At 45.2% G+C, this 14,403-nt stretch overlaps 1 pseudogene; it reads left to right on the forward strand.

Moving 5' to 3' along the window:
• The first annotated feature begins 1,857 nt into the window (after positions 1–1,857).
• On the forward strand, positions 1,858–11,218 carry LOC136650920 (vomeronasal type-2 receptor 26-like; annotated as a pseudogene).
• Positions 11,219–14,403: the final 3,185 nt, after the last annotated feature.

Genomic DNA, 14,403 nt, shown 5'->3' on the forward strand with positions numbered 1-14,403 from the left:
TGGTACAGATCCTTTCCTTATATGGGAGAATGCCTTACTATACGCAGCTTTTCTCATTTTTCTCAATTTATCTTTTCTCTGAAAAGACATGGATGACTGTTTTGAATGCGCAGGAGATCAATATCCCAACCATGACCAGGTTATCTGCATTCCAAAGGTTTACAGCTTCTTGTCTTACAAAGAGCCTTTGGGGATCACTTTGAATACAGTCACACTTTCTTTTTCTTTCATCACTGCTTTGATCCTCCAAATACTCATTAAGCATCAGGACACTCCCATTGTCAAAGCCAACAACCGGAGCGTCACCTACGCTCTTCTCATCTCCCTCCTACTCTGCTTCCTTTGTGCTCTGCTGTTCCTTGGACAATCCAAAGCAGTCTCGTGCCTTCTTCGACAAACTGCTTTTGACATCGTCTTCTCAGTGGCCATTTCCTGTGTGTTGGCCAAAACCATCACTGTGGTTCTGGCTTTCATGGCCACCAAATCAGGGTCCAGGGTGAGGAAATGTGTGGGAAGTAAATTGGCAACCTTGGTCGTCCTTTCCTGCTCCTTCCTTCAAGTCATCACTTGTACGGTGTGGCTGGCAACTTCCCCTCCATTCCCAGTTCTTGACATGCACTCAGTGACTGGAGTAATTGTACTGGAATGTAATGAAGGCTCCACTCTCATGTTTTACTGTGTCTTGGGCTTTCTGAGTCTCCTTTCCGTTATCAGCTTCACTGTGGCTTTTTTAGCAAGGAAGTTGCCAGGCACCTTCAATGAAGCCAAGTTCATCACCTTCAGCATGTTGGTCTTTTGCATTGTTTGGTGGTCCTTTGTTCCCTCCTACTTGATCACTAAGGGGAAGTACATGGTGGCTGTGGAGATCTTCTCCATCTTAGCTTCTGGGGCTGGTTTACTATTTTGTATCTTTTCCCCAAAATGCTTCATTATAGTGCTGAAGCCTGAATTGAATGAAAGGGGTCAAGTGATAAGAAGAAAGGAATATAATATCTAAAATTTGTGAACCCAATCTAGTTCCAGTTAACTGTTTCTTACCAAAAGTTAGTCCAATGTACTTAGTGGTGTAGTGTTGTAACTTTGATGGTACAAATAAATGCCCAGCAGGGGATGTGGACCTCATTTCTGGAGTCCCTCCCATGCAGTGGGTTAGAACAGCTTTTCGCAAACTGTGGGTCCATGTGTGGTGGGTCACAACTCCATGTGTGCCAGACCCAACACAATGCTCCTGGTAGTGCTACAATGCCTAATTGGGAAGTTGTGGAGTCCTTTTCCTAGTAACACCAGCCCTGGGACCCACTTTATTGGCCTCCGCAGGCCTCAGAATGCCCCACAGAATCAATTGGAAGCAACTTCCGGTTGGCGGACACAACTTCTCGTTTTACGAAAAAATGCTTCCAATGTGTCTGCAGGGCATTCCAAGGCTTGCAGAGGCCAATAAAGTGAGTCATAGGCCCGGCATGGCCCAGATGAGGTCTCTAGGGCTTCTCAAATGGCACTGAGGCACTGCCAAGAGGTCTGTGTCATGATCACCAGGGAGGATGAAGTGTGCTTTGGAGCTGAAGTGTTTGGCAACCATTGGGTTGGAACATTGTCTCTGGCTTAGCTTTCATTACATCTTTCACCTCCTGCCAAGATTACCCAGTTCAAATCAACATGTTTTCTTCTGAAATGTCTCAGGATGTCCATAACACTCAGGAGATGATTTTCTCCCCTTGTCATTATCAAATTAAGTATGATGACTTGACCGATTTCTCCAAGTCTCATGGGAATCATTGCTCCCTTCAGAAACATCTAAATATATGGCATAATCTGGATATGGTGAATGGGTTTACAAAAGGTAGATAGTCCTAGAGGATGTTGCAATTCATGGTGTTACTATTAACATGCCTGCCTCAAGGAGTGTACAGTACCCCTATTACGAAGTGTGCCGGAGGCGAGCATGTTCCTCTCCATTACAGTTATTATGAGTCTGGAGACTTCATCATTGGTGGCATTATTTCTCAAAGCTACCTGATTTCTGACCCACAAACTTTCAGAAGACATCCATCTCAGGGACTGCTTGATGATCGCCTGTAAGGAGTTGACTTTCCTGAACCTTTCATGCATGTTTTCAGATATTATGTTCAGAAATACTGATTGGACAGGTTGAGATGGGATTGAGATCGTCATGATTGCAATGGGAATGAATGGCAAGACTGGAATTTTAAGAAATTCCTTATCATCAAGTGAATCTTTTTGTATGACATGTAATGCAGCATTAAATTGTTCCAAATGTGTTTTTTAATTGGGTGACTAGCTGAGTGGGTGACGGGAATGCCGTGGATGCACTTTGTCTTGATTTTGAGAACACATTTGACAAGTGATGTAATTTTGAATTGAGTTTCATATGAATGCCAGCAAACAGCTGAATCCTAACTAGAAATGCCGCCGGGTCAATGGATTGCAGGCTGCGTCATACAGGAGGATATACCGCTATTCAACAGAAAGTTCACAAAGCGGTTTACTGAGAAAATCAAACAAACAACTCCAAAAGGACTCACAATCTAAAAAGACGCAAAAGAACACCAGCAGACTGCCACTAGAAAAGACACTGCTGGAGTGAGGAGGGCCAGTTACTCTCCCCCTGCTAAATAAAAAAAGAGCAGCCACATAAAAAGTGCCACTTACTGAGTTAGCAGGGGTTAAGGGAGCATTTGTTCCCTTACGCTTGGGGCATGTCTCTGTTGCCCCAATGTACCTCCTTGGAGTGTTCCAACCATTTTGCTGCAGCAGGAGAGTAAGGGAGAGGGAAGAGGAGAAGTAATGGGGATGGAGTCCTTCCATATGCCGGTGTCACTGGGATCCATCCCCTCTCTCCTGCATTCTTCCTACTGTGCTCCTTTCTCCCACACGCCCCATTCCATCCCTTTCCTGACCCGCTCCCCCCACCACCCACCCTCACAGCCAACATACATGCATTGCTTTTGGGGACACTTGTGTAAACCACCCTAAATTGGCTTCCTCCTTTCTGGGTGATCCCTGAGAGAGTCACTCTGCCCAACACAACTTGAAGGAAACGGGCACAGTTGCAGTCATATGGATCAGTAGTGAGCCTTTGGGCAGCTGTCTAAGTACCCCAACTTCTGATGCAAGTCCTGGCAGCTGCAGTAATAAAAAAAAATGTCTAACTGGCAAGCATCTATGGATTTTCCTTCTGTGCTTCCTTTCCATGCTTGCTTCCATATGCAGGAGGCTCCACTGCTTCTAGCAAAACTTCCTTAAATTTAAGTAAATGTCATATTGTGCAGCAAATGTGTTGCAATGTCATATCACTTTCTTCGTAGTCATTCAGAATTACCAGCTGTTATTCAGAGACATTTACATTCCAGGTCTAGGCACCAATGGCTCTTCACACTTCATCGATTGTGGCCATTCTTTATTTGTAGTGTCATTACCAAATATATGTTGGATTTCAAAGTGGAAAAGTGTTATCCTTAAAAATACCCACTGTGATAGAACATGCAACTCTCATTGTAGGGTATTGATTCAGACCTACCAGCATATCCTGGCCTTGGAATTTGCTGTGAAGGAGATAAATGAAAATCCCCATATCTTACCCAATGTCACTTTGGGTTTCAACATCTATAATAGTTATTTCATGGCAAGCTGGACATACTATGCCTCCCTAGAGCTTCTCTCCACAAAGGGCAAATTCATCCCCAACTACAAGTGTGACCTACAGGACAACGTAGTAGCTGCCATTGGGGAACCCAACTCTCCCATGTGGAACTGCATAGCAAACATTTTGTGCAACTACAAGATACCACAGGTAAGCTGCCATCAGATTTCATTAAACTGCAGACAAGTGTAAGCTGAGGGTCAGTTGTTTGATCATCTGGAATGAGAGTTAGATCAATATGCACAAATATCTATGGCTCTTAAAGCAGCAAGTTTTATAAGGACAGTGAACTTCCCATTCATAAATATTACCCTGATAGCCAGTGAGAGCCTGTGTGTCCCCAGTTTTGCCACCCCCAGGCTCATTTGTACATGCACCTGTGTAGATGAAGGGACAGGGCAGCTGGGGGGGTGAGCAAGCAAGCAGACTGGGGAGACAACAAGTGTCCATGGCAGAGAGGGGGAACAGTGCCATCCGCACCTCCCTTCCTTCTACTTAGAAGCAGAGCTGACCTTAGAGGCTGTGGGGGTACATTTGTGGTGGGGCCCCAGGTTCACAGCCACGGTCTGTAATATTATAGAGCTATAAATATCACTTATAGATGTTACAGATCTATGAAAGGGTGGAAAGCAATCAAAACATGTGCTTGAAAAGTGCATGTGAGTTAATGCACCACATGTATCCAGGTTCATTTTATTATAAATCATATACTAGGCTAGAGTCAATTTTCCTGGCACGGGGCCCAATTTGGAGTAATCACCCCAATCAGCCTAAAGCTGGACCTACTTCCAAGAGGTCTGCTTGCAGCCTATCTCTCTCTCTCTCTCTCTCCTCAGTGCGCCTTCTCTTTGAAGTGAGCATGAGTGGTGCGGGCTGGGAAGGGGAGGCTGCATGTAGAAGTCTGGTATGTAAATGGGCAATTCCAAGTCTCGGAAGGGAGGAGGGGTGCCCCACCTCCCTTTCTCTTCACTTTTCCTTTGCCGCTCCTGTTCTTTTCAAACAGAGGGGGAGAGGCTGTGTGTGGATCTCCAGTCAGTCAAGCTGAAGGGGTGGGGGAACATCTTTCCTCCTCCCTAGCCATGGAAGGTGAACCTGCTAAGCTGTCTATGAACAGTGCTGCTCCTCACTGAAAGTGGAAAGAGGGAAGCTGAATGCCTTTTTCTGGAAAGAATCTGGACAAGTGTGTACCTGTAAGCATCTGAGAAGAACATGGTGGTTAATAAACACAAGGAACAACATAAGTTGTTCTTCTCCCTCTAATTTATTGGCATGTTTTTACAACTTTAGTGCACTTCAATCCCCATATCGGGAAGCCTTGTGCATTCTCATGCCCTTTTCCCCCAGCTACCATCTCTCTTTAGGTCTGTAATCATTCTTGCTTTCTCTGAAGTCACTACATTCCTCCTCCCTTCTTTTGATAACATCCATCTTTTCACCATGCCTTTCGTCTCTCCAGATCTGTGAAGCCTTGTTTTCTCACATGGTAAGAAAAGTCCTGCTGGATCAGGCCAAAGGCCCACCTAGTCCAGCTTCCTGTGTCTCACAGTAGCCCACGAGATGCCTCAGGGAGCACACAAGACTCCAGACTCTGGTGGTCGTATCCAGAGGTCATAGTGGTCGTAGTGAACTGGACTTGCATATTCCCTTATCCATGGGTTTCAGTAACCATGGGAGGCCCAGGAATGGATCCCCTGTGGATACCAAGATCCTGCCTGTACTCTCATAACTCTGTCACAGAAAGAGAGACACAAGCATTTGTTTCTGTGTAGACATGTATCATTCCATTTTTCAATGTTCTCTAGCTTGTATATGGCTCTGTCCCAGTTCTGAATCATGAAACCAAGGCTGTTTACTTTCACCGGATGTTTCCAAAAAGTGACCATCAATATAAGGGATTTCTCAAGTTGCTGCTACATTTCAGGTGGACGTGGGTTGGGGTGATTTATGTACCTGGTGACAGTGGAGAGTGGTTTGTTCAGAACGTGCTCCCCACATTCACCCAAGAAGGCATCTGCTTTGCTTTTGTAGAAGCCTTGCCCAAAGAATCTTTCTCCAATGAAGTCTATGAAATGCTGGAATTGTGGCATGGGGCATACAAAACGATATTAGGAAGCACTGCCACTGTTGTGCTCTTATATGGTGAAATTCAGAGCACTGCACTTTCAAGAATATTCCCCCTCTTGAAAGAATATGAGGATATACCAATGAAGACAAAAGGCAAAGTTTGGATTATGCAAGCCCAGATGGATTTCACATCACTTCCCTTTCAAAGAACTTTCAGCGTGGAGTTCATGCATGGCGCCATCTCCTTTGCAGTGCCCTCAAAGGAGGTTGTAGGATTTCAGAAATTCCTTCAGAGCAGAAATCCTGCCTCAGATAGAGAAGATGGCTTCATCAAGTTCTTCTGGGAACAGGCCTTTGATTGTTTTTTCCCCGACTCTAACAAAGACAATGACAATGGAAATCCCTGCAATGGGGAGGAGAAGTTGGAGACCCTCCCCTCATCTGTCTTTGAAGTGAGCATGACTTCCCACAGCTACAGTGTCTACAACGTGGTCTATGCTGTGGCACATGCTGTGAGTGCCCTCCATCCATCCAAGTACAAACACAGGACAATGGTGGATAGTGGGAGATGGAGGTTTCTGAATCAGCAGCCATGGCAGGTAATGTCCCAAACACATCATCTCTATCTGTGCAACCACTGTTGGTTGTCCCATAAATCTGTAAAATATTATCCATGTACGTCAGCACTAAACTTTTGGCATTTAAGAGTAAATTCACCTGCCATTTTCAATTAGTAGGTTGCTCCTGAAAATTTTTTTGTTTATTTTAAAAAAACAAAAAACTAAAACTTTTCTTGCAGCTGTGGGAGGTCAAAGAGAGTTGTGAGACTGGTGCCATGTACACCAATGACTCTGAAATCCTCAGTGGATTAAAAAAAAATCAGTGGATACCAGATCAGTGGAAAAAATCGCTTTAAAGACCCAATTCCAGGTTTCTTGGATAATGAGGCATGACCTGTATGTAAATGCAGGTTTTTTTTGTTTTTTGTTTTTTTTTGGGGGGGGGGTGGGTGGGTGGTGGTGGGATAGCACACACTTTAGTACATATATTAACATATATGAACAGTTATACATTTGGAGAATGCATATGTCCATGTCAGTATGTAGCGAGAAATGTATTTTTAGTATGAAACGAGATATTAATTTTTACTTAAAATATTCTTGTCAGAACCTTGAATTTTGCAATCTTGAATTGTGTCTTGTAGTGTTTATGTGGAGGTGCTAGTTTTAGCCTTGGTACGTTGGCAATAAAGCAAAGCACACTTTGCACCTGCGCAGAGCACACTCGGCACGGCCTTGGTGACATGCTGAGTCTGAAACTCCTTAGCCTGTCAACAAGAAGATGTTATGGAGAATCATATCTAGGAATGTGGATTGCGGTTAAGCTAGAACTAGCTAGTGGCAGCCAATATAATCTTATTAACCTTTAATAGCCCTTAAAGTTGTAATAGTATTGTGTCATGTTTTTAAGATTCAATAAAGGCTGAGCGGGCTAGCCGGGAGGAGCGCATTCTCTCTCGATCTCCCAGCGTTCTGCTTCTAGCTCTCCTGCCAGCATTTTACCCTTTGAACCCATAACTGCCATCTCATCCTTGCTCTGATTCCTTGCTATTTCAGTGCCTACTAACCCTTCAGTGCATCTGCTTTCTGTACTCCCAGCAAGCCACAAAGCCCTAGTCATTGTGGGCTTCCCAAGCAGTGTCAAACTACAAAATCTTTCAGTGCTCTGCACTCCCAGCAAGCAACAAAGGCCCCAAAAGCCTTGGTTGCTACCCAAAGCAGCATCTTGCCCTGCTACAGTGTCTCTTGAACCTTTCAAACACAATAATTATGCCTGAAGACCCATGTCCTCTTATATAAAGATGCTACTCATACTTTCTGAACTATCAGTAGCTTTTGTGTATTTCCACATTCTTAGAGATCCCTAATTAATTACCTTCTTTTGCTTTAATTTAGTTTCACCACTACCTGAGAAGTTCCATGTTCAACAACAGTGTTGGAGACACACTTTCCTTTGATGAAAATGGGGAATTAATATCTGGGTTTGATAATAATAATAATAATATAATAATAATATACAGTATTTATATACCGCCTTTCTTGGTCTTTATTCAAGACTTTATTCAAGGCGGTTTACATAGGCAGGCTTATTAAATCCACGCAGGGATTTTTACAAATTGAAAGAAGGTTCTTTCTTTCAAGAACCACTACAAATTCAAGGTGTTACACTCCGATCTGGTTTAACATTCTGGCCTCCATCCTCCCACGCTCCGAGCAGATGGAACAGCTCAGCTGCAGCTTGCCAGCTGCTTCAAGGTCGCACAGTGCCGGTGGCCTCGAACTGGCGACCTTGTGGATGTTAATCTTCAGGCAAATGGAGGCTCTACCCTCTAGACCAGACCTCCTGCCCATCCAGTTTGATATTATTAACTGGATCACTTTTGCAAACCAGAGCTTTCGTAGAGTTAAAGTCGGAAGGATAGAGCCCATGGGACCTAAAGACCAAATGTTCACCATTGCTGAAGATGCCATTGTGTGGCCCAGTGTCTATGACCAGGTAGAGATTTCATCTTTCAAGATGTAAGAATCCCTTTCACCAATTTGCAAGCTGTTCTTCACCACATAGCCTGTACCCAACTGCACTGAAATCCTTCTATCTCTGTGTCTTGTCAATCAGATGGGATTGATCCCAATTCTGATTTTATATCCCAAATCTTCCCTTTGCAAAATGTTGTCCCTGTCAGGTTTATATGATTTACTTGAATGGGAATGTTGTCAGGACAATACTGCTGTTCATGTGATTCATGAAATCATGTGAATCAATGGAATTAACAGCTGAGCACTAATCAGGGGGTAGCCTGCCACGCATATGTTCCAATGAAGAAGACTTTGGGTAAAGTGTGGAGGCAGTAAAAATAATCTGATGAATGTTGTCATATTCCCCAAACTCTACAGCACTGTGATCTGAGTTGGACATTGCAGAGAACATAGTACTAACTAGAAGTGATGTGACCAAATGCTGGACATTTATGAATAAAGCCTGCATCATTTAGGCAGAAGTCACCAATAACAGGTTGCAACTTTCTGTTCGTACCACTTCCATTCTGTCATGCCAGCATTACTCATTTCTTAAATGTAAAGTGATCAGTGAAATATAAAATCCAAACTATGTCTTCTGAACATATAGTATGTTTATATGCTTTCATAATGTCTTTCTGCTTTTGTTTACGGACAGGCACAACCCCTTTCTCTGTGGCCATTGTCATTCTGGCTATAGCAAGATAAAGGTGGAAGGACAACCCTTTTGCTGCTATGATTGCCTCCAGTGTCCAGAAGGGAAGATTTCAAATCAGAATGGTAGGACGCGTCCTGCTTAGAGTTCATCAAATACATTGACGGTGATCCAGAAATTTTCCTAATGGTGGGCAGCCCAATCCTGAGCAGCCTGGCATGCAGGGCTGCAGCGGTGCTGAAAATGGCTTCCGCTGCATCCAGTATGCTTCAGGCAGCCACTGTTGGTTCCTCGGGAGAAGGGGACATTCATCCCCTTCCCTGCGGGTAAAGCAAGTAGCTCTGCAGTGGAACTACTTGATTCTATGGCGACCCAAAGGTCAGTGTAGAATCAAGAGCCTCTGTGTTGGACACTGAGCCCAACACAGAGGCTCTCTGGATCTGGTGGAGTGAAGCTAAACCATTCCCATCTCCCTCCCATCCTGCTCCTCCTCGGAATGCCTTCTCCCCACCCTCCCTCCATTCCCCCCTTCCTGGAATGCCACTTCCCCACCTTCCCCCATGCCTCCAACTACCTCTCCACTGCTTGACGCACCCCCCCCCAAAAAAAAAAAAAACACACCTCATTTCACTTGTATTTAAACAACTGTTCAGATTTCATAATGATGAGCACCGATCAGAGAGCCTGGGCTGATGGAATCAATGATATGTGCGCTTCTGGGTGCGCACGCCCATTTCACAGACACAAAACAGGGAATCTCTGACTTTCGAAGACAAGTTGAATGTATTGATAAGTTCTGCTTTGTGATGTCTAAGGTGAGAACACTGCATGAACCACAGGGGCCAACAACCTGAATTGCTCCTGGTTAATTGGGGATTGCCAAATATACTTGGTTGAGAAAGGTAGAAATATATTTGCATTTGGACCTTGCAGCCTGCATTTAAGACAGCCGTCACCAAACTCACAACTGCTGTTTGACAAAAATGCAGTCCCCATTTAGAATGGAACTTACCATTCAGCCTCCGTGTATCAAGTATTTCCAGTAGATCTGGGCACCAGGACGCTCTGGGCAGTTGCCTCTGTTACCCAGTGGCCCAGAAGGCTGTGAAACAGGACATCCAGGCAGATGTGACTGCCCAGAGTGTCCCAGTGCTCAGATCCACTGGAAAAGCTTGCGGCATGGGAACAGACCGCTAAGCTTTGCTCACAGAGCAAAGGACTTTCCCTAAACCCTGGATCTGGCCCCTGGCCCAGGGTTTGGAAAGCCCTGATTCAGGACTTTCTAGTAATGCTTAAGTACATCACTGAACTCTATCCTGAGGGCCCAGTTATAGAAAATCCCCATATTCTTTCTTTTCAGACATGGACGACTGTTTTCACTGCCCAGAAGATCAATATCCCAGTAAGGACCAGGTTTTGTGCATTCCAAAAGAAATGACCTTCTTGTCTTATGAAGAAACTTTGGGGATCATTTTAGCAGCTCTGGCTTTTTCCTTTTCTTTCATCACTGCTTTGGTGCTTGGGATCTTCATGAAGAACAAGGACACTCCCATAGTCAAAGCCAACAACCGGAACCTCACCTACGTTCTTCTCGCCTCCCTCTTGCTCGCCTTCCTTTCTGCTTTCCTGTTCATCGGTCGACCTGAGAAACTGACATGCCTCCTTCGACAAACTGCTTTTGGCCTCATCTTCTCAGTGGCCATTTCTTGTGTGTTGGCCAAAACCATCATTGTGGTTCTGGCTTTCCTGGCCACCAAACCAGGGTCCAGCATAAGGAAATGGGTGGGGACAAGACTGGCTTTCTCCATAGTTCTTTCTTGCTTCCTAATGCAAGCTACTATTTGTACTATATGGTTAGCAAAGTCTCCCCCATTCCCAGATTTTGATATGCACTCAATGGCAACAGAAATTGTGCTGGAATGCAATGAAGGTTCAGCTGTCATGTTTTACTGCATTTTGAGCTTTATGGGTTTCCTGGCCATAATCAGCTTTGTTGTGGCTTTCCTAGCCAGGAAGTTGCCAGACAGCTTTAACGAAGCCAAGTTCATCACCTTCAGCATGCTGGTCTTTTGCAGTGTTTGGTTGTCTTTTGTGCCAACTTACCTGAGTACCAAAGGAAAACACTTGGTGACTGTGGAGATCTTCTCCATCTTGGCCTCCAGTTTGGGGCTCCTGTTTTGTATCTTCTCCCCCAAGTGCTACATTATCATTGTGAGACCTGAACTGAATAAAAGGGGGCAGCTAATTAGAAGAAGGAATTAAGAAACTGTGTGGATGCAAAATAGCATTGGTTAACTTGCCTGAGAAGGGGAGCAGATATGGTTTGCTAGCGCTGCAGATCCTGCCCCCTTCCAGAACCAGTTTGCCTCCACACCCTTCCCATTAGTCCTTTCCTGCCCCTCCCCTTACCTGCTTCTGCGTACCGTGTTCCTTATACTAGCAGGCCTTCCTGCAATAGCCCCAAACGCCTACGGTGTCATGAAGTGCTTTATGGCACTTTTGTGACTGCCTGAGCTGGGAAGCATGCACCTTAGGCTGTTAATACTTTTATAAGCAATGCGGATTAAATCAAACACAACTGAATACATCGATTATGAAGGATCAATTTGTTTGTTTGTTTGTTTTGTACTTCTGCGAATATTTGAATAGAGAAGTTGTGAAAAGAGCAGAGTTAACCTAGCAGTGAATGAAAATTTAGGTTGTATGTATAGAATTATTTCTTGTTCCATCCCTTGGGCCGCAGTTCTAACCCACATTCCAGCATTGTCTTAAGGGCAATGCAACTCCAAGGTAATGGAACCAACATTGCCTTACCTTGAGGGGGCCTCTATGACTGCCCCCCAACTGCAGGATGCAGCACATGCCCCACTGCACAGCTATGCCAGCGCTGGAAAGTGGGTTAGGACTGCACCCTTAGTCAAATAAAAGTTGCTTCACTGGCGGAGCTAGAGGGGGTGCAAAACACTAAGTTTTGCAGGCACCTGAACATGCCTGCAAGTGGCACCTCCCCCACGCTTTGGAGCCATTCCGGGTGGGGGGAGCAGAGCGGAGGCATTTGCCTCCATTTTACTCCCCCCGCCCGGAGTGACTCCGAATGGAAGGGAGCGCACAGCGCATTCAACTGCCTGCAAAACTTAGTGCTTTGCAGCCCTCTAACTATGCCACTGGGTTATCTTATGATACTTCATGGTGTGATCCTTCCAGTTGCAGAACTGTCTTCATAACTGGGCAATATCAGGGCTTCACACAATAAAAAGAGGGATTTCAAGATGAAACTGGTTGTGCTTTTTTCCCCTATTCCTCTCCATTCCTTGTCATTGTTGTACTAATCAAATATAGAAAATGACAAAACAAAATGAAAATAAATTTACTTTCCAGCATCACTTTGAACATTGTATAATCTGTGTCATGGTATTCTGCCATGCACCTTAAAGCAGTGCTTCTCAAACTGTGGGTTGGGACCCACTAGATGGGTCGTGAGCCAATTTCAGGCGTGTCCCCATTATTTCAATATTTTATATTTACTATATTAGACTTGATGCTCCCATGGTATGTGACTGCATTTAAGGAAATGTGACAGACCTGTACTTTTAACAAGCTACTATGCATATTCTTTTAACAGATGGTCAATGGGACTTACTCCTGGGTAAGTGTGGGTAGGACTGCAGCCTAGGATAGTTAGAAAATCTCCTGCTTGATGATGTTGCTTCCGGTCATGACATCACTTCCCATGGGTCCTGACAGATTCTCCTTCTAAAAAGTGGGTCCCGGTGCAAAATGTGTGAGAACTACGGCCTTAAAGGATTTGTCAAATATTCTCCCTTGATAAAGGTTTCCAAATATTGTTTTGTTTTGTTTTATATGCTAAGCCTATTATGCATATATTTCACCGGAAGAGGCAGGCTGCCTGAGGGCTGTATAATCTAATTGTTAGAGCTCACCTACACCTTCCTGTTCTGCACTTTCCCTTTTTATTGAGTCAGTAGCTAAAGGGGGTGCAGAGAAACTGGTGGCTGTACCTGCTGCAAATATCCCAGGCAAAGGGGGACCATCTGAGGAAACCCCCATCTCAGAGACATGAGGTTTTGAATGTACAGTTGGAAAACTAACATGACTGTCCAATATCTGCGAGTTTTGAGTCCTCAAAAGTGGCGATAGGGTGCCCTCGATTATCTCCTGGGGGAGCCCTTCATCAAAGCTGAGCCTCCCCTTGCTTTCCGATTTAAGGGCAGCAAAATCCCCCTCCTTGTATTAAGGAGAGAAAGACATAAAAAGTGGCTTTAACTTGTTCGTATGCTCTGGTTAGAATCTTGGGGGGAGGGGAGGAAAGGTGAGGAGGAGAAGCCCCCTTTCCTTCCTTGTCGGACAGCTAAGGGTGAGCGCGAGAAGGATCAAGGCAGTGGCAGCCCCCTTCTTGCTGATCAGAACCTTGCAGGGGACCCACTGCTGATGGAGAGTTTGTTGTCAGTACCTTGAAGCGACCTTCAAGGGCAAAACCCTAGGCATTCCTACTCATAAGTACGGTAGGTCCCACTCACTGTGTTCAGTGGGGCTAACTCCCCAAATAGCGTGTATAGGACACATGTTTTCTGAGTGTGGGTGTGAAGGAGTGTGGGGCAACTGCTTCATTGACAGTCCTCATGTCTTTGGGTCATGATTGTATACGTGCTTGCTCAGAAGCAAGCCCCAAGGAACGGCCAAGCGCCTGCCCTTGGCATATGCTCTGTGCAGCTTGAGGGGTGGGGGAAGACACCAGAAATCATGCTGCAATCCTTAGCACACTTCTGGGAATGGAAGTGTAGGGATTCTCAAAGGATTGGCATGGCTGCGAGCATCACTGGCCTCAGCCACCACAGTAAATGTACTGGCCTCAAACAGGCAGACCACTGGAGGAAAATCCCACCACTTCTGGCTGGCAAGTGCTGCTGGGATACATGCAGATGTCAGACTGTTGGCACCGGTTTTGCTGCTTATCCCCTCTTTCTGCAGACTGCTGTGTGCCCCGGCTGTGGGTCTGAAGGTTTGTTGGAGTGCCAAGTGAAAGGCATGACAGACTCACAGTTTACATACAAGAAGTTTTTTGTTTTTTATTTTAAGGACGCCAAGCACTAGAATGAACAGCTGCAAAGTGACACATACTGTCGCAGAGCCCAGTTCAAAGGGCTAACTCATTGGCTCCCCATCAGTTGCAATGCCCAGGGACATTGTGAGGCACTCCCCTGGGGCATCAAGGGAGCCCACTGCTTGACAGTAAGAACATAGCACAAGTCTAAAAAAGCGGTGGGTCGTGATGCTCCTGATAGTGCTGGAGGCCTCTCCTGGCCCAGTAACCCACTCTACAGATGTCTGAAGGCCTCACAATGGTCTTGAGAAGTTTCCATAAGACAATTCTGATCCATGCCATGGTGACATCGAGGTTAGATTATTGTAACGCGCTTTACGTGGGG

The sequence above is a fragment of the Tiliqua scincoides genome, chromosome 5, assembly GCF_035046505.1.
Source record: "Tiliqua scincoides isolate rTilSci1 chromosome 5, rTilSci1.hap2, whole genome shotgun sequence".
Classification (NCBI taxonomy): domain Eukaryota; kingdom Metazoa; phylum Chordata; class Lepidosauria; order Squamata; family Scincidae; genus Tiliqua; species Tiliqua scincoides.